Source organism: Camelus dromedarius, chromosome 2 (assembly GCF_036321535.1).
Source record: "Camelus dromedarius isolate mCamDro1 chromosome 2, mCamDro1.pat, whole genome shotgun sequence".
NCBI classification, from domain to species: Eukaryota; Metazoa; Chordata; class Mammalia; order Artiodactyla; family Camelidae; genus Camelus; species Camelus dromedarius.
The window spans coordinates 79,156,457-79,177,698 of record NC_087437.1 but is presented as its reverse complement, the minus strand read 5'-3'; positions in this window follow the sequence as shown (position 1 = coordinate 79,177,698).

The window sequence follows — 21,242 nt, the reverse complement described above, 5'->3', positions numbered from 1 at the left end:
TAGATTATGACAGGCAAGAATGGAAGTCTAGCTCAGAGGTAATTGTGATAGCAATGGAGGTGCTGTGAAGTGGTTAGATTTGGGTATTACTTTAAAGGGAGATAAGATTTGCTATTAGATTACATGTAGAGTATGACAGGAAAAGAATAGTCAAGAGGGAATCCAAGGTGTAGAGCTTAAAAGTTGAGTAAATGGAAGTGGGAAAACCATAGGAGGACAAGGCCTGTGGATATAATTTAAGATTTTAATTTTGGCCAAGTTTGACCCATCAGACATCTAAGCGGAGGTATTTTGTAGGTAGGTGGGTGATCTGAAAGGGATTACATTTTGGAGCCCTCAACATCTAAAGTGTCACAGAAAAACTACTAGTTGTCTATATGATATTCATCTCTAATTCTACTTTACTCTTAGAATCCACTAATTACCAAGAATAATAATATGCATTTCTATCCTCTTTTGCAGATCATGGTGTTCAATAAAGATGTTCCAATAAATTCTTGGGTAAGGAAGATCCTTTAAGGGGGCTAGTTAGCCAGCAAGCTTATTTTTGTGGCTTTTGACATTTACTTGTCTTCTCCCCAGCTGAACATGAGGAGATCTAGCAGACTGATTGTGAGGATGGAAGAAACACTGCTATTAGGGCTGGAGTCAAAGAGGGGGATGAAACTTCCATAGCTGCTATAAATTGGCTAGTTTGGGACTGTTTTTTTCTTTTTCTTTTTTAAATATAAGATAAAACTATTCACCTTGCCTAAGCCAAGACACTTTTTGTGGTGACTTTTTGTTTGTAAGAAGCCTAAACCAGGCACAGTACATTTAAAGTCACAAGATTGCATGAGATCAACCAGGAAGTGAATGTGAATAAGAGTGAAGAAAGCTGAGGACAAGCCTTGGTGCACAGCAGTATTTGAGGACTGAGAGGTGAGAAGATTCCAGCACTGAACACTGAGACGGAGCAGAGGAGAGCTCAAGGAAGAGAAGCCCGAGGACTGACTGCTGGATTTAGAATTAGTGACACTGGGAATTGAGGATGGAGGGAGTGGTAGAGAAGCAGAGTTGTTTGAAGATCAAATACATTAGTACATACATGAAAATACATAATTATCTGCTTTAAGATCATTTTAAAAACTGGCAGATCTCGTAAGTAATAAGTAGCCCAAACTGAAACTACATCTGGGGGACTTATTGATCCCTATACCATCCTCTGTGGTATTTTTATTCCATTATATTGATGTCTTGTTTACAATTTCTGATATTTGTCTTATTTGGTTTTGTTTCTTTGTGATAGCCTCAAAAATTTTCTAAGTGTCAAAGAAGGGATATAATGGTTAAAAAAGAAGAAGAAAAAGAAAAACAGGAAAGGCAAAGTTAAGATCCTAGTATATACACCATTATCATTCTTCTTAAAATTCAAATGTAGAGAGTAGACATTTTCCATGGCATTAAATGTTTTACTAAATCATGCTTTTAATGGATACGTAGATTTTTATCATCATATGGATGTATCATACATTATCATTAGCATAAAACTAGAATATATGTAAGAGAAGTGAAGTGAAAGGGTGACGATGAAAGAGGTGTGACCTGCTGGCCACTCCAAGATCAGTGTGTTGTATAATTCTGTCTAGAATTCCACATGTCTTGCAACACAGCTTGTTAAATTTAGAAGAGCTCTGTAACTATACAGTTTTGCTAAATGATTTTCTAATTTTGAATAATTTTCTCTAGGATTATATGCATATTGTCCCCAGTTTAATTGAATTTAGTACAATGCAAATGCTCTTAGAAGAGCCAAATTAACTTAGCCTCATGTTCTGCCAAGAAATCTCAATACAGTAGCTTTAGAATCCGGTTCCTCAAAATACTTACCGAAGAAGGCAGAAAATTCATCATTTAGAAAACAAAAATCCACAAGAAACTTCATGCAGGTGCGAAGATGATATTATGTAGTTTACATGTGAGATGTCTTTCCTGTTCACATAGGTCATCTCTGAAAACTGACCCCCGTTGCTTTATCTTCCCCAAATCCCCTGTTCTACAAGTTTGGACACAAGCCCCACCTCTTTCCTTATGCTTTCTCATTAACTACAGGTAGCATTTATCATTCTATTTTCTGACCTAGCACGTGGCATCACATATTTTGGTATTATATTTTACACTTCTATACTTCATCTTTAACCTGTTACACCTGTGTAAGTCATGTCACCACACTGACGCTCTCTTGCTAAAGTATGGCAAGGCCTCATCGTTATTGATGGATATAAAAATGGTGTTCATATTCGTGTTTTTATTTTTTTCCTGTTTATTTTTCAAGTTTTGATAGAAAAATCTCCATATGATAACCCACACATTAATAATTTTTTATTAAGAATCTCTAAATTATTATTTTTGAGTTAAAAAAAGAATCAACCATTCTCAAGGATTTCATTTTTTTCAAACCTTCAATCACTATGAGAGAGAGACAGAGAAAGGGACAGAGATAGAGAGGATACATAGCAGGGATTGACATCATATTTTCCTAAATTTTTCTCAGTGTAAAGTCTGAAAATCATCATTACATGATTTTTTTTTTTGCATACTACTCCTAGTGTGCCTAAATATGCCAGCATATTATTGGGAATGCTAAATATTAAATCACTTTGTCATTGTTCTTAGTAGTTTGGTAGCTGATAATATTGTTTCAACATACAGAAATATCTGTTCTCAATTTATTATCAATTTTATTAGTAGAACAGTGTACATTATTGGTTCTTTTTGATAGTTCACATTCTTTTTTTCTAGGTTTTAGCTCCTCTCTATTAAGAGTAACCTAATGGGATCACAGCTTAATTTTGGACAATATTTTCTTTTCTTTTTAATAAAAGAACCTCATTTCCTACGGTTTGTTTCACTTAAGGTAACAGAAGCTAGTTAACACGGGGGGATTCATAAAGTAATATATAATATATTTATATGATAAGATTTTGAAATTTCTATGTATCCATTAAAGCAAATTTTGTAAACCATTTAATGTTATGATTTTCCCTTTTATGACATAAAAAAGGGGATACAATATGGTGTTTTAGTAAGATTATAAATTTATAGATAAATGTAGATTTAAAACATTTATTAGGACATAATGCTTGGTTTTGGATGTTTTTCGAAATTTCTAAAGTTTGCACAGTGTATAAACACTATTTTTGTATTTCAAAAAATCTTACTAAAAGATACATAAGATGAAACAAAAAAAAATAATTCAAAAGACTAAACAGTTCTGGATCATTTAATTTTAGAAATAATAGTCCTTACTATCTCTGAATCTGATCATCTGGGTTTGATTTTTAAGTACAGAGTAGACTATTGATTTCCCAGAGATTCAGTCTGAAATGTATGTGCAGATGGTATAAGCCCCAGAGACATTTGTTTCCTCAGGCACCCTTGTGTCTGCTGCCAAGACAGTGCCAACCCACTATTTTTAAGTAAAGTCCATACATCACTTTCACATGGTGATGTCACATGCACACTTGATCTCACTAAGACCACCTCTGACTAATTACATTAAGCTTCAGTGAACCATGGAAATGTTATACACATGAGATGGCACACTCAGAGATATATGTTGACTTAACATCAGCAACTGACAAACAAGGCTCTGGTCTCAGGACACCATATGGAGTAATGAGATGTTACTTGGGATTTGGTGAAGCAAAGGCTGCATTAGGCATTCCATGAAGCATGACTGATTCATCCATGTAGAGACAAATCTTATTTTGAGCCTATATTTTACTTTCTGCTGAGTGTCTGAAAATCAGAGAGTGTGAAAAAATGCTCCTGAGAGTTGAAATTCAATGTAGAAAATGGTACATAAATAAAACTCCATGCAATCCATGGGCAATTTTGATGATACAGAGCACTCTTGCTAATGGTTCCAAGATTTAAGACCCAAGCTGTGAAAAAGCATTTTCTAGAATGGGCCCTTGGCTTTGATATTCCCTTTCCATCCCAGCGGACACAGTTCTAATTTACTGATCATCAGGAATTCATGATATGCAGTTCTACTTTAAGTATCAGTCTCTAATTGGCAGGAGGGACTTTACGATACAGAGTCCTGTATGCCTGAATTTTCTATTTCTAGACAGGAAACTAGATAAGTATATGCACTTATTTAGAGCTTTATGAAACTACTTAAAAATATTTTGGAAAATCTGTTTTCAAGGTGAGTTTATTCATCATTGTAATGGATACAATAGCATGATAGGTAGTTTTTTCATAAAGTTACATTCATTTTATTTTTAATTTAGTAAGACTCTTCTCTACTGAATGAGGTTCTAAAATATTATCTCTTTTTATATAGAACTTTTCCAGAAATAAGCTACTGTTATTCAAAAATATCTCATGTTTAGCCTGCCGAGTATCTTGTAATAATGAACATTTTCCTACAAAAAGTTTGTATCTTTGGAATATTCAAGATATTAAGAAAAGTGACAAATAGACTAGATAGTGTCATCATATGAAAAGGATTCATTTTGATTAGAACACTTGGTCCATGTTGCAAAATGTTGATATCATAATAATTCCCCTGCTTTACTGAGCACCTAAGTAGTCCATACACTGAACAGGCACTTTATATAGGTATTATTTCTATCAATAGAGTTCTACCGTGTGTGTGTGTGTGTGTGTGTGTGTGTGTGTGTGTGTTTGTGTTCAACTTGAATGAGATCTAAAGTAGTTTCACACATGCAAACACTGAATTTCCAGATTTTTTTGGATAACCCTCAGCCCATCTTTCCCCATGGCAACAACCTGCTGCAGATAAGCAGCTGACCTGTTTAGGGGGAACATGTCCTGTCCAGTTCACCATAGTCTCCACTACTCGCTGGGTGCCAGAGCCAGTCAGCCTCTACTATGAAATTTAGATTACTTTCCTGGTCCTACAGGTAACTGAATTTGTGATTTCCTGTTGTGCATTGCATAGCACCAGGTATTTCCTAAATGGACATAACCCAGCAGAGATTTTTAAAAAGCTCACAATTATGCTGCTTCAATATTATGTTGTGATATTTCTTTTTTGTATTTAAGGGGTACAATTTCATGTTATGCTTAACATTATCAAAAAACATTAAGGAATTCGTATTAAATCTGATCTATTTCATACACTGTGCCCAGATTTCCACAAGAGGTAGGAGAAAACATAATGCCAGTAAAAAGTCACTTTACAGTATTAAATTAATTATGACTCAGCTTTTACACGTGGTTGTGATGAAATAGCAGATGAAATTTGCTGTAGGGGAAGCATTTCTCCAAGAGTAAGGCACTCAGAACGGCAATGGGATACCAGGAGAAGGAGGAATATATGGTCACCAAATGACAGCAGTTGCTCTAACCTTCTCTAAACCACAGTCTACCAGGGTTTGTTTGTTTGTTGCAATATATTTTGATAATGATGGACCACTGCATATTTAAACTCCTGGTTAATAACATTTTTCAGGTTTGAAGAATCTCTTTTGTTATTTGAATAAAGATAACTTGTTTTCTGGAACAGAAATTTAACATTGGATAACCTTGTTTCAGCTTTCACTTGAAGGGATGACTAAAATATTGTTTTAGTTTTCAAATGAACTTTACTGTCTAAATATTCCAGATACAGAAGATTATTCAAATGTTAACTTAGATATATATAAAGTTTGAGTGACACGTTTTAATAACTGAAATGTTCCAAAATCTCAAATCTTGAAAAAAGATTAGAAGGGATTAGTAAGGATTTTTATTTCTTTGCTTTGTCATCACCCAGATAATGCACTAAGATATTGTGCGTGTAAAAACCCACACAAGCTTAAAATGAAAGGAAGAATGTTTTATGAGGCTCTGTAAAGTAGTTATATAAGAAAGTATAAGTTATTTAGGTTTGTTAAACAGCATACATTGCAGATTGCAGGCTCAGGTTTTATATGAAGACATTCTCTTTGCCGGTGTAGGTTTATCCTCATTAAAACTAGTGGGTGCTTAATCGATTGGAACTGATAAAGGTAGTGATAGTAATATGATGTAGGAATTAATCTTTAAAAAACCCCACACAATTCTCATGTTTACTGCTCAGGCATTAAAAAAGCTTAAGTTGGTATTGTTCTAAGAAAAGTCACACATTTAAGTATTGTACACTTTTTTCTTTCCTTCACCCTCATACTGTGGTTGAAAACGCTGTATTTGTTCATGCACTAGCCAAACTATATCAGCTTCTGAGCTTCATTTTGCCTCATAAAATAAATGGGAATAAACGCATATTCCTGGTCTAAAGCACAGGGTGGGATTCATAGAGCTGGCAAATTCCCTTAAATAATTAGGTTTATAAATTGTATTTTCAATAGTCAATAAATACAGCCAGTTCCAAAAATATGTTTTTATTCTGGAGCTAATGATGGCTTCATACACATTTAAGATCACAGATTGAGCTGCTCTAAAATTACAATTTTTTTTTCCTTGAAAACCACCTTTGCCTTTTTCTACTAGTACCCAGAAAGCACAATTCTGTAGATCCCAGATCTTCCTTGCAATGTTTACTCATTGTTTTTTTTAGCAGTTAGAATCCTGGAGTAAATGCAACGTGCAAACCACCCCCTCACCAAAACAAAACAAACAAAAAAATTATGTGCAGAAAAAAATGCAGTACTCATAACAGAGAACTAAAAGTAATAGATAAATCAAACTATTAAATTCTAAAGTTCTAATAACTTAGGACCAAAGAATATAATAAACTATTATACCCAAGCCTCCCATACTCTAGCATATACATCTTATACTAACTTACCACATACTTTTAAAATACTTTAAATTGCCTCCCAAACAGTATAATGTTTGATTTCCCCTACATAAAGTGCATAGCATGAAGAATGGTCAAAATAATTTGATTAAGGCAGATATTATCATAATAGAAAGGTTAAAATGTCAGTCCACTTAACAAGGAGAAAAATAATTTTCAGAGCCACACTCATTCTAATAAAACAGAGCAAGAAGTGAATATTTTATGTGAACAATCCTTTTCCAATCTAGTATTCATACAGATTATCAATGTGATCTGTACACAATTCACAATGTTATAATAAAAATATTATTTAAAATGCACAATATGTGCCAGACATTACTGGATAACTTACACATCAACCTATTCTGTCTTCACCATGAATATGTTTTATTATGATAATTTTGGAGATGAGGAGACTGCAGCTTAAACCAGTTTCAGTAAATTCACCAGCTCTACAGCTATAAAAGAGTACAGATAGAATTCAAAACCCAGTTGTATCTGACTCCACAGTTCACGCCCTCTACATCAATCTTAACAAGAATCATCCACTGAGGAAGAACATGATCTCCAACATATAAATTTCAACATAATAAAAAAGGTAGAAAAATGAGATATTGTAGTGCAATATATAAATATGTATTTTTACACTTAACACAAAAAAGCAACAGTAGAATGATGATTTAAATTTTGTAATGCTTTCCAAAAAATTTTTTTACAGTTGCATTTTAACCTTATAATTAAGCTGAGGAGAGAATTAATTAATTTGTTCAATTTTGGAAAACATCTTAATGTGATGGACTCATCTGTCCTAAAGTGAATTTGTCATTGATTCAACTACTTATGTTTTAGAAATAAACACTTCTATGTTTTAGAAAACAAATAAAAATTACTTAAATCATAATACCACCAAGCATTTTTACATGATGATTGCTTTGTTAATTGTACTAAGCAATGTTTGTTTCTATTTTTGTTTAGTCCTCCCAGTAAATGTCAAGGGCAAACTTAGCTACTTTTACATAGAAAAGATTTTGAAAGTAAAATTTTAAAAGACTGAAAATCCAACTTTTCTAGAAACCAAAAATTTTTTTGAGCCTGAATAAGAAAATAATATGCCCAATACTCAGTTTAGTTTCATTCTCTGATTATGTGGATTAGCAGCTACTGAATGGATAAGGATGTAGTCCTCGTGAGCTTGGTCTACGTGACCTAGATATGAGACTACTGCCTATTATCCTGATGCACTGAGGGCAGAATTAGTGCTATTTTAGTGTTTGTAGACCTAGTGTCTTGCACCTAGTAGGTACTCAGTAAATATTGATGGAATGAGTGAACAATAAATGAAAGATACCACAGCCTTTTATTTCTCCATAGATGGAACTCACCACAGAGTAAGTTCTGTAGATTTAAAAACAACAAACATTCTGTTTTAGGTCCTGTTTTGAGGGAAAAATAACAAAATGTGTTCCTAGCCCTCAGTATGTTATCTAGAGAAAGATGACATAAATACTTGCAAACTTGAGTGGTCCCCCTAAAATGATCTATTTAGAAGTTCTGAAAAGTAATTGTAGAAATATTACTTGGTAGTATACAATTTATTGCCAATGGCTAAAAGTTGTCTTGTTATAAAAGCTCAGTGTCTTAGTAATCAGTTCAGGCTGGATTGGCCATGGGAAGCTTCTAAAGAATTAGTAATGGATTACTAGTTTTGAAGAATGGATATAGTAAGTCTAAAAGAAGAGGACAGGGAATGCCATTCTGGTTGATGGAATGGTAACCAAAAGTGCAATGTTAAAAAACATACCAGTTTTATTTTGGAGGCTCTCAATAAATCAGTTTAGGGAATGTGTACTAGTTGATAAGGCTAAAGATAAAAATAGAAACAAGTTAGGATGAATCTTAAATAAAAGATTATTAAAACAGTCATTTCTTATATTTGGTTTGGACTTGAGAGCAAGATATATATGCTCTATATTGATATATACTATATACATATATACTATATTGCCATTATAGTACTCAGACTTCGTATCCAAATTCATTGCATTGCTTTATTCCTTCCTCCTTTACTTTTTGTTTTCCAAAATAGTCTACTCTCAATTTTCTTTCAGAAGTAGACCTAGAAGTAAAGTATTAGCACTGTATATTGAGGGAGAATAAGAAGATTCCATTATAGAGGAGAATTGTTGCTCATAAGAAATATGCTACATGCAAGAAAAATAGCACTACCAAAATATAATTCAGTGACAAACACAATAAATGTATGACAATAACATTAATACTGCTAAGGTCATAAAAAATTTTAAAAAAAGAACAATAAGAAAAACATCCCACTAGAGATTATGTTAATCAAAATTTAGAGAACAAAATGAACCTTTTGAAATCAAATAACTATATGCATATCAGATTTATATGCATTGTTTTAACTGTCAGTAACAACCTGACAGGAAAAAAAGGGAAAATTAATGATAGCATATCATCAAGGGACCTAACGTCTAGGGTGTTTCACTTGTAAATAACCAGCTAATATAATTCAGTCAACATGGGCAAATTCATTAATATTCCAAGCTATCCCAAAAGGAAATGTCATATACAACAATTTGTTCTCATGTCCTTTCCCTTAAAAAACACTAATTGAAAAAAATCAGAAATTTCTCTGATTAGTTCTTTGTGAGCATTATGACTAAGATTTGCTTGTATATCAGGAAAGATTTAAAATATTTCCCAGCATTTATGTGCTTCTATTTTTATTAAAATGGGTCCAAGAAAATTCTAGTAGCTTTGAACATTTGTCAGGAATCTTCAAACTTTCTAGCAAGTAGCTGATTATCAGTTATAAATATAAAGAATGACAGTCTTTGTATGTATTTTGCCATCATAAAAATATAATATATAGGATGTCAGCTAGCCTATATAGATACATACCTATGCACACACACAACTGATTGACAAATTGACTGACTTGAAATTTTCGTTACAGTTTAGCCTGAACAAAACTATGTTGTAGGCTCAGATGACTGTTGGTATTTGAATTACCAGGCTTTCCCCTAAGATTCCTAGTTCAAGATTAATCTACTATGGCATCAGACCTGGGCCTTGGCTCTTACTCTAACCCTTGTGCTAACTCTTGCTTCTGCCCAACATGTGCTTGTCAACAAGTTATGCCTTCTACTGGACTGAATCTTTCTTTCTATCGTTTCATAGCACTTTGATTAAACCACTCTAAATTCCCGTATGTATTTTCTTATACTATGTCCAAAGATTTGTGTACTGTATTACCTTATGTTAGAATTACTAGTGTAAGTTATTTTGTCCAAAGTAAATTGTGAAATCTCTTTCAGGAAGAAACCACAGTGTTTTGTTTTGTTTTGTTTTGTTTGTTTAATTGCCAACAATTTGTATTAAAAATGGCAAAAAACTAATTTAGTTTTTTAAATTTTTCCTTAAGTTCTTAACTAATCAAGTAATATTTTCCTTACTAAGGGCACTTTTGTTTTTCTGCATTGCAACAAGCACAATTTGCAACTACTTTAAGTATTTATATATATATTTTTGAATGGCTCTCCTATGCTACAAATTACAAGAGATCAGAGACCATGTTGTCTCTTTACCCTCGTGTACCTTTTCACATTTAAATCTTGCAAAGCACACCTTCTTTTTGCACGGGACCTCATAAACTGTTGACTGAATTTAATTAACCATATAAATGTAAAAAACAGAGGTAAATTCAAGTCTCTGAGGGGGTGAGAGAAATTAATAAATAACCAGATGACTGTGGCAAGTGTTATAATTCAGGTGTCAGGGCTCAGCACAGCACAATTCCTGGCACATAATCCCATCATTAATTGTGCAATTGTGTACTAAAGGGAAAGAAAAAAAGAAAGAAGGAAGGAAGGAAAGAAGGAGGGAAGGAGGGAGAGGAGGACTTTCCTTATCCTGGTATACACAAACCATAAAAATTTGAAGCTACCGACTGTGTCTTGGTAAATTGTCAGTCAATCTTGTCTGTGATTTTGCCCCAGAAATATGATACATACATATAAACATTAAAGTTTGCATAGCGTTTAAGGAACTATAGGATGATAATCCCAAGTTAAGTACATCTTTCTTGGTATTATTACAATTAGTGTTTTGTAGCACAGTAGCACACTTTATTTGAAAATAATTCAGAGTAATTTTCAACTCAAATGAACTTTAAAAAATATATCCTTTGCTTTTGATTTTTTCTCTATAAAATCCCCAAAGGGATGAAAAACTGGTGAAGATATTATGTACATCAGTAATTGCTTTGTCACTCTGTCAATTCAGGTTAGTTTAACAAGCATGCATTGCTCATCTACACGTGCCTCCACTGCCCAAGGCTGCAGAGGTTCAAATATGACCAAGGCACATTCTCAAGGATCTCACCGCCTACTTAGGTGGTGGTTATATGGTTGTAGTTGCAGATTTTTTCTTCCTCTTTCCTCTCCTTCTTTTCCTCTCTCCCCTCCTCCCTCTCCTGCTTCTCACCCTTGTAGGTTTCTTCTCCTTGTACGTTTTGGTAAATCTAATAGCTGGTGAAGTGAATACATTCCTTTACCAAACATGAGTAGTTTAAGTCTGACAGTCTCATTTGCAGTGAAATATCTGTAGAGTTATAGCAGTTTTCAAATTATTCTACCCAAGAATTTAAAGCTTCAGCTACCTAAAAGTTTTCTAGTACTACATGTCCTAAAATATTAATGTATAAATTATAAGTGACCTAGAAGAGACTTTGTTTACCATCATTTTACAATGTGATCTTAGGGAATGCTCAAAAGTGTGCACACATGTGTCTGTGTGTATACATATATACATAGATTACGTACATTCATCTTCTTGACGTGCACAGATTTATATGCAAAGCTACGATTAACATTAGTGGAATTTATATATATACACAAATGATTATTCTCTTCTATTTACTTGGAGCCCCTACTTCTATGTTTTCAATATTTTTTAATCATCACTAATATTCAGTAAAGACTTTTAAGCTGTCTCTACAATCAAAGGATCTGGAAAATCTACTAGATCCAATGCATTCAGATGCATTTGTTACATCCTACAAGTATGCAAGTCAGTATACACCATGTTTTAGTTCTCTCATTTGCTTCATTTATTTCTGGTTTAGTTTTCTTCTTTCTTTTTTTCAATTTTTATATTATTTGTTTTGATATATAAATTTAAGTGTTAATGGCAACTCAGCTTGTTGTTTGTATACCTCTGGTAAAACTGCATACATTTCCCATTTTCTAAATACCTGAGGTTTCATTGCCTTTCTTTCCTACTCCTTGTAGTTACTACAGAGAAGGGCCCTGCTATGTATGGTCTGAATGTTTATGTTCCTCCAATTTATATATTGAAATCCCAAACCCAAAGACAATGATATGAGGATGTGGGGCTTTGGGACGTGCTTAATTCATGAGGGTGGAGCCCTTATGAGTGGGATTAGTGCCATATAAGAGAGGCTCCTGAGAGTTCCCTAGCCCCTTCCACCATGTGAGGATACAGGGAGAAGTCCGCAATCTAGAGGAGGGTCCTCATCAGAACCCAACCATGCTGGGCCCTGATCTTGGGCCTCCAGACTCCAAAACTGTGAGAAATAAATTTCTGCTGCTTATAAACGCTCTGTCTGCAGCAGTTTGTTGTAACAACCCAAATAGACTAAGACAGGCCCTTTCACAGGTGGTGACCTGTGAGCTATAATCTGTGCTGTCTGAGGTATAGTGGCCTGAGTCCTCAAAGGCTGGCAGTCAAAACCAAAGATTAATGTCGGTAGCCACCCAGGATACTGGACTGTTAAGGGCTGTCAGAAATCCTGCTCATGTCTTCCAGTTGAGCCAGTTGTGAAATAGCAACCTAAATGAATAAAAATAGTATTTTCAACTTGACACAGGACATGAATCTTACAATTTTTGTTCCCATGAAAGAGACAAATTTATATGCTGGGGAAAAATAAAAAATATAGTATATAGTTTAAACTAGAATATGTTTTATTAAAATAAATTAAATTGCTCCTCAAAGTGTTCTCTGAACCAAACTGAAGCAAATTGGTATACCTTATATGTTTTGAGTTCCTGTTTTATTTGCTTCTACCTTTGCTTCGTAAATTTAGAAGAACTCTTCATTTACCCCTCTTTTTTCCTTCCTAGTTAGTGTCACTTACAGTGAGAAAGTGCCTAGTAGACTTGACTGAGAAGTAGTAGAAGAATATATATAATTATTGTAATGCTCTTTTCAATAGCTTTTTCTATAGCTTTATCCACCCTGCCCATTCTTTAAAATCTCTGACATGCATCAGTAATTTAAAAATTTACAACTTGGAGAAACAAAATAAATACTGTAACATTCTCTCTTGTTCTTATATATACCATAACACCATTCCATTATAAGTTTACCCGAAATCCTACTATATATGAATTCACTTTATTTTACTTTGTCAAGTACATATCCATTGTATATTCTTATGTAGGTATTGACTGATGTAGTATGAGACTAATGTATATTATCAAATATACAATGTATATTATCAAAACTAAAGAAATGTATATTATCAAAACTAAAGAAAAATACTGCATAACCTCTTACTGAAACTGTGAAACAGTAATCATGAGATAGTAAATATAAACAAAATTCTCAGTAAACATTAACCATTTTCACTATTGAAACAGTGTAAAATGTCATTTGCAATCCTTTAATTTAGCATGCAATCTATTTCTACACTTTTTAAGAATATATAAGCAATATCTATCTATCTATTTATCTATCTATCTATCTATCTATCTATCTATCTATCTATCTATCTATTTATCTGTCTACACCCTCATAGTTCTACCTTTAAAAATAATAATACACAAGATGGAGGACCTCCAATATTTTAAGTGCATCAAAAAATATTTAACTGTTTAATATTAACAAGAGCTTCATGATATAGGTACTATTTTCATTCCCTTTTCCCCCTGTTTTGGAAAGTTAAGCATAGAGAGATTGAGTTTTTTCCTCTAAATCACACAGCAAATAAGCAGCAGACTTTACGTCCTAACTCTGAAGTTGTTAAGTTGTTGCTCTTAACAGGTGAGCATCACTGACTATTCATCCATCACACAGAAGAATATTAATAAAAATGTGACATAATAATAGTAGGAAATGATGAAGTTAGCACAAAGAAGAACAAAAATAATTTTACAAATGTACATCCATCACCATGAAAACTTACACAAAGAGACTTCAAGCTACTTCAGAAGAAAATCTGTATTTCCTTCACACATGCCGAGATTTGAGCACCAATACAGTTTATAAACTAGCAAACATTTTTGAGGCCTCTACTATAAGGAAGGCACTCTGTTAGAAAGTCCTAATTGATATGCTTGCTTTGTTGAAGCCCCACCTACCTGAATCCTATGAGGCATTTTTTAACAATCATATTTTATGGGTAAGGGGATTAAGATTCACAGAGGTTATCCAAGAGTCTTTCAAGGTGACATACCCAGTTAACCATAGTATTGGAATTCAAATCTATATCTTTCTAACTCCACAAAGACACTAGAGAACTACTACAATGATAAGGATAGATTTGAAGATCTTACAGCTTTCTCACTAACCCCACTTCATATCACAGTAGTCAATTTATGACAAAATGAGATTACCATCTTTTCCTTAATATGATCTTATTTCTTTTTATGAAACTTACAACTACTTGATAATTTATTTTATTGTCATTTTTTTCTATTAGAATACAAATTGTGAAAGAGTGGGGAGTTTATTTTGTTCAAGGAATATATTCATGGATAGGAACTTAAGAAAATTATATTGTCGATGAAAAATTACAGTCAATTTAAGAAAGAAATGGAAAATTTTATTCAAGCCAAATTTGAGGATTGTAACCCAGGAAGAGCATCTCAGAAAGCTCTGAGAACTGCTAATTAGAAATCAAGGCACAGTTGTATAAGTTTTTTGAGACAGAGGGCTGTACATCAAATGACATATTATTGACAGTATACTTAATCCAGATCTAAGCGTCATCCTGGTGAGTCATGTAACACCTTACAAGATCAAGAAGGAATGCTATCTCTTAAGAATTTGTCTTATTGATGCTTGGAGGACGTTCCTCTTTATGAAGCAAGTATTCCTGCCAATGGGGAAGGCTTGATCGATGCATACTGCAGATACACAATGCACAGTCCGGAGAGACAGAAGGCCAAGGGACAGAGATAATTTTTAATGTTCAAATTTTTCTTGTCTTGCCATAAAATATGAATTTTATCTCACAATATTTAGGCAAGAAGTACATGAGTGCTAATTATGAAGACAGAGGTTTTAACACCTGGTTTCCATTTCAAAGACAACCTTAGTTCTTTGGCTGATATCTGCTTGAAAAAGAACACCCCACTTTATAAAATAAACAAAAGATTTCTTGAAAATAACTTTTTTATGTTTTACTGTAAAATTAATGCATTACAATTACTTATCATGCAGTGGAATAAGTGAAGTTATTCTGATATACAGAAGATAAATATCATATTCCTAGAAAGATAATGATATATCTTTTTGCTTTTTTAACTTTGCATCTCATAGAAATGGTGAAAAAAAGCACACACTGAATGGTACAAGAATCTGCCAGCACTGCACATGTTAAAAGCAGAGAACCTGGAGATGGGTGATACCAGTTTGGAGGTTACGTACAAAGATGAGGAAGTCTTCAAGGAATATAGATAGAGAAAAATGAGTATGTTCATAATAGTTAAATGGTTACAAACATGACCAGGTTCTTAACTCTCATTCTATGTACACTTTTTAAATGTATTTTTATTATTCTCCAGCAAGAAGTGAAATCTATGTCCTTACTCTATGAATGTGAGTTAGCCTGTGACTTTCAGCAGAGATGATGGTGTGTGAGTTACAAACTGAGGCCTCAAGAGTCCTTGTGTGCTTTCATTTACTCTTTTACAATGCTATCTCATCTGTGTGAACAAGCCAAGGCTAGCCTGATGAAGGAGAAAAGTCACAAGGATCAGAGTCTTCTTCGACAGCCCAATCCAGACCCCAGCCTAAGATTTTTAAAGCCTCAGCAAACCCCCAGTCAACCGTAAGTGATTGAGCTCAGACTCAAATAGAAAAAATAGCCCATCTGACTTGCAGACTAGTAAGTAAAGAAATGTTACTATGGGATGCTGGAGGATAGTTTATTGCATGGTGTTACTGTAATTAATATCTGATTCGCTAGTGAAATATCACTAGAAGTTGTTCTTTCAGTGTTCTAGCTCTGTCATTAACAGAATGAATGTAAATAAATGAGGCTGCTTCTCCTTCTTCACTTTTATAATGCCAAAAAAATGGAGGAATATTTATTCAGATGACTTCTAAAACCTCTTTGTTCTCATATTCAAGGGTTCTAGGAAATTGAGGAAGTTGAATTCTGGAATACAATTCATAAATTTAGCCCTTTAAAAGTATACTTTTTTATCTTAAAAATATTGATTAGAGAGACTATTTCATTACTAACATATCATTTCTCATCTCTAGTGTTTACAAATAAAAGCAATGAAAAAAATGAGTCTTGTCACTGGAAGGTATCTGCCAACAAAAACATCAAAAGACTCTAAAAGCAAATGAGCTGATTGTTCAACCATGGGAAAAACAAAGTCGAACTAAAACATTGGAAGTACATTCAAATGCTTATGGATGAAAAAAAATGCAGCATCCAGGCAAAGGATATCAAAGCCCTAAGAAATTATATAAATATATTTGGCTCTTATAGAGATCAAAACAAATACATAGAATTATAAAAAATAATATTGGTCTTCTAAAAGAATCGTTAAGAGTCTTATGTGTGTTTTAGGACACAACATATTAGCATAATGTCCTTCTGGCTCCTGAATAAAAGGAACTTTTATCTCTTAAAGTAAGTGAATCATAATGTATATTTATCTGAGTCATATTTTCAAAATTAAATCCACAATACTCTCTAAGCATTAATAGTAAGTGAAAGGGATAGACATAACAACAAATTCTGACAAAGGGAATTTTATTTTGTCTTGTGGGCTTTCATTTAAGCTAAGTGACTGAAAAGCTAATTTAACTGATAAAATTATGCTAGGACAGAGATTACTGACTGATAGTTCTAACCTTCTATGATAATGTTTTTATATTTTTATAAGACTTTACAATATTTCAACCCAAAGGAATAAACACCTATAGGAGAAATCAGTAAGACCGAACTTGTGAGGTAGTGGTATTGCCTACTCATCCCACACCATGACGAGCCTCATTGTGGAGAAACCTCTACCTAAACACAGAAAATAACATGAATAGAAACAAATGAAGTTGCTTCTACACTTTAATTATATTGATTGATTGACTTCTAAACCCTTTTTTCCCCTAATTGTTTGCACTTTTTGAGGTCTTGACAACCACTAAGCCATTAGTGAGCCATATAAGTCCATGTTTCCTGCAGCATATGCACATCACCAATCTACTTATTCTTTCTGCCAAATAAAACGTTGTATCATTTTTTGCAGAAGTTAATAGTTCAACTGCTGTCTTACTCAGGGAGGTAGAAATATATATATATTATAACATATAATACATATTTTATGTATACATAAAGTGTTTATCAATCTATCTAAACTAATCTAAAGTCTAGAAAGTAACAGGAAAAAAATTCAAACTGCCTTAAACAACAAGCTCATCTAATTTGAGGTCCAGAGATAGATCAAACCTCAATCTTTGAGTCAGTCAGTGGTCCAACAATGCTATGATCTTGGCTTCATTCTCTTGGGATCATTAGCTGGCAAGACTGGTTCCCCTCTGCTCATAAATCACTGGAATGAATGGCAGTGGGACTAGATGCTTCCTTATTGGTTTCCCTGTGATTGGGTGTTCACACAAGACTTAATAACTTTGTCCAAGTGAGTAACAAATGTAATTAACTTAAGCATAGGTTTCTGATCTATCATTTACAAAGGGTTTGGAATTACTATAGTTAGTTTAGCTATACCAAAACTCAGGTCCTATGGACGGTATATGCATTTTTCCTGACACACATGGGCTGCATTAAAAAATAGATAATTGAACAAAATCTAAATTCTGTCATGAAGGAGGAAGGTAAGGATGGATGAAGGGACAGACAAACAATTACTACTATAAAGATATTTATCTTATAAGCCTGAGAAAAGATAACATAAGTGTTCTCAAATATTGAAGAGCTGCAGTCTGAAAATTGATAACATACAATTAAAGTTATATCTGATTTCTAGACAGATGAACATGACTATCATACAAAGAAAAATCATTACACTCAACTAAATGATTGTACTAACTGATCTATATGTTCAACCAAATTACATTTCTTATGACTTTCTATACAGATATTTAAGAAAATTACATTTTACTAAAATGTTAACTTAGATTAAATTTCTTAGATTTAAAAGTAAGATAAAACATCTAAACAAAATAGATACAAATCTATGTGGAATTACTGTTACATACATGCCTACAAATCAGTAGTTACACTGCTGCTAATATTTGAATCATTACATTTGCCACTCTTAATTATTATCTCTGACTTTAGTTAAACCAAAAGAGAACCTGCTTACATCACAACCATGTGGGATTTATTCCAGGTATGCAGGACTAACCCAACATTCAAAAATCAATTAATACAATCCATTACTTCAGTAGATAAAAAGAATTATCACATGATCATATTGATAGATGCAAAAAACCTACCCCATTCACAATGAAATCTCTAGGAGTAGAGGAGAAGTTCCTCAACTTGATAAAGAATATGTACAAAAAAGCTATAGCTAACATCATACTTAATGGTGAGAACCTTGAAGCTTTTCTACTAAGAAGAGAAAAAAAATAAGAATGCCTCCTCTCACCACTGCTTTTAACATTGTACTGGAAGTTCTAGCTAATACAATAAGAATAGAAAAAATAAAGACATACAGATTGGAAAGTAAAAATAAAACTATCTTTGTTCACAGATGACATAATCTTCAATGTAGAAAATCTGAAAGAACTGATGAAAAACTTCTAGTGCTAAGAAGTAATTATAGCAAAGTTGCAGTATACAAGGTTAACACATACAAGTCAATTGTTTTCTTATAAAATAGTGACAGACAAGTGAAACTTGAAATTAAAAACACAATGTGTATATCATCTACACTGGCACCCCAAAAATGAAATACTAACAAGTGCAAGATCTTTACAAGAGAAACTATAAAACTCTGATTAACAAAACCAAAGAACTAAAAAAATGACGATACATTCCATGTTCATGAATAGAAAGCCTCAGTATTATTATGGTATTTATTCTTCCCAATTTGACCTATAAATTCAATGCAATATCAATCAAGATTCCAGTAGGTTATTTTGTGAATAACAACAAAATAATTCTAAATTTAAATAAAGAGGCAAAAGACCCAGAGTAGTCAACAAACTGTTGAAGGAGAAAAAATTGGACTTTAAGACTGACTATAAATCTTCAGTAATCAAGACATTTTTTGACAAAAGAACAGATAAATAGATTGATGGAACAGAATAGAGAGCACAGAAATTTACCTACACAAATAATGATATTCGACAAAGGAGCAAAACAAAAACAATGAGAAAAAAATCTTTTCAACAAATTGTGCTGGAACAACTGGACATTTTTCAACTTAAACATAAATCCAAACACAGACCTTACAGCCTTCACAAAAATGAATTTAAAATGGATCTCAGGAACTAAATGTAAAACTCAGAAGTATGAAACTTTTAGAAGATAACATAGAAGAAGACCTACATGAACTTAGATGTGGTAATAACTTTTTAGATACAGCACAAAGACACAATCCATGAAAAGAAAAGATAAAAAGAAAAAAATGGTAAGTTGGACTTCATTAAAATTAAAAACTTTTGCTCTGTGAAAGACAACATCAAGAGAATAGCAGAGAAACCACAGATGGGGAGAAAATATTTGTAAAAAACACATCTGAGTAAGGATTGCTATCCAAAATATATAAAGACTTCTTAAAGCTCAGCAATAAGAAAACAACCTATTTGACCCTGAAAAAGTAGCAAAAGAGCTTAACAGATACCTCAGCAAAGAAGATGTACAAATGGTGCATAAGCGTATAAGCACAAAAGATATTTCATATCATTTGTCACTAGCAAAATGCAAATTAAAACAACAATGAGAGGAGTGGCCAAGATGGCAGGGTAGGAAGACCCAGCGCTCATCTCCTCCCACAGGCACACCAAGATATCAACTATTTACAAAGCATCTATGCATGAAAGAGATCTTAGGACTAGCAGAAAAGATCTTCTACAGCTAAAAGTATAAAGAAGAAACTACTGTGAGACAAGTAGGAGGGGTGAAGACACAGTATAGTCAAGACCCACACCCTGAGGTAGGCAACCCACAAAAGGGATGATAATTACAACTGCAGAGGTTCTCCCCAAAGAGTGAGTGGTCCTAGCCCCCCATCAGGCTCCCCAGCCCAGAGTCCTGCACCGGGAAGACAAGCCCACAGAATGTTTGACTTTGAAGGCCAATGGGGCTTACTTTCTGGAGAGCCAGAGGAAAGTTCAAAATAGAGACTCCACTCTTAAAGGGTGCACGAAAATTTCACATGTTCTGGACACCTAGGGCAGAAGTAGTAATTTGAAAGAAGCCTGGGTCAGACCCACTTGCTGATCTTAAGGAGCCTCCTGGAGAGGCAGGAGGCAAATGAAATTCACCCTGGGGACTTAGACACTGGCAGCAGCTCATCCCACCATGAGAACACTCGTGCTGGTAAGCACCATTTTGGAATCCTCTTTCTAGCTTGTTAGTGCCAGGAACCAGCTTAGTCCACCAGCTAGTTGTCACCAGTCATGGGAGTCTCCAGGCAAGGCAGCTAGCTGGGCCCAGTCCACCAGCATGCCCTGGACCCAGCTCCACCCATCAGTGGGCCAACACTAGCCCTGGATCTTAGCCTCAACCACCAAAGGGTACCATCCCTAGGACACTGAGACCTGGCCACGATCACCCACTAGCCTGCACTAGCTCCAGAACCTGGCCTCACCTACCAGGAAGCCAGAATCAACCTATAAGCTACCTGTAACTTGGCCTAACCTACTTGTGGGCCAAACAACTCCAGGACCAGTAAGGCCCTGTAGCTAGAGACCCCAGGACATGGCTCCACATACCAGTGGGCTAGCACCAGCCCCAGGACTCTCTATGCTCTGGCCCCACCAACCTCAGGCCAACATCAGCCCTGGGACTACCATGACCCCATGGCCAGCTGTGTTAAGACCCAGCCCACCCAGTAGTAGGCAGATCCTGCCCAGGGACACCATGACACTTGCACCACCCAATAGCAAGACTATACCAGCTCTAGGACACCTTGGGTCCCTCAGTCAGCTAACCTGAGATCTGACCCCACCTACCTATTGGCCAGCACCAGCTCTGGGTCACCCTGCA